The sequence below is a fragment of the Anas platyrhynchos genome, chromosome 31 (assembly GCF_047663525.1).
Source record: "Anas platyrhynchos isolate ZD024472 breed Pekin duck chromosome 31, IASCAAS_PekinDuck_T2T, whole genome shotgun sequence".
Lineage (NCBI taxonomy): Eukaryota > Metazoa > Chordata > Aves > Anseriformes > Anatidae > Anas > Anas platyrhynchos.
In genome coordinates, this window is record NC_092617.1 from 1,656,510 (window position 1) to 1,657,500 (window position 991).

The following is a 991-nucleotide window of genomic DNA, read 5'->3' on the forward strand; positions in this document are numbered from 1 at the left end:
CGCTGCAGGTCCGGCCGCGAGAACGGCGTTGGGGTCTGCCCGGCAGCGACGGGAGCGCGCGCGCGCGCGCGTTTGCGAAGGCGCGCGCCCGTCGGTGGGTCGAGCGGTTCCCGAGCGGTTCCGATGGCGCGGAAAGCGTCGGAAATTCCCGGAAAGGTCCGAAAAAGCCCGAAAAGGTCCGAAAAGTGCCGGAAGGGCCCGCTCGAAAAGCGAAGGAAGGCGGGCCGGCGGTGTTGGTTCCCGGCCGGCGGGTCTCCCCGTGTCCTCCTGAGGTTGCCAGGTCTACCCGCGCGAAGGAGTTTGCCGACGATCGGGCAGAGGGAACGGCGGCCAGGTCTACCGCGTCTCCGACGGGACTTTGGGGCCCGCCGTGGGGCTGGAGGTAGACTAGCAGCTCGTGCCACGGCTCGGAAGGTGTGGTAGGCGTCGCTGTTTCTCTGTGCCTCCAGTTAGGTCGAGGTAAAAGTCGGTTGCGCTCGGGTGCCTCGCCGCGGTAGCCTGGAAAAGGACGTGCGTCGTTTCTGAGGCAAGGACTTTTCTGTCCGTCTATAGGAGAGAGTGAGGACTCTGCTCCGCCAGCGGTGCCGAGCGAGCGCTTGGGGCTTGGAGAGCCGGCGCGCGAGCGAGAAGGGGGCGCGCGGCGTCGGTGGTGGCGTCGGCTCGGGCGTGGGTTGTGTGGAGCGGTAGCCGCCAGCTGTTTGCCGACCCAGCTACCCCGCCGGCGAGCGAGAAGCGGTCTCGCGCGTGCGAGTCGCCGGAGAAGCAGCAACGAGCCGCGAGCTCAGAGCTGTGGAGAGAGAGAGAGAGCGGCCAGAAGCCGGCGGGCGGTCCGCCGGCGCCCGAACGCGTCTGTCCGGGGGCGTCCCCGGCTGCTTGTGTGGGTCCCGGAGGCTCGGAAAGCGAAAGAGGGGGGACCCCGCGGATTGTCACGGCCGAGGCGGCGGCGCCTCCGGCTCCCGACGATGCACCTCACGTCACCCGCACGCAGGCG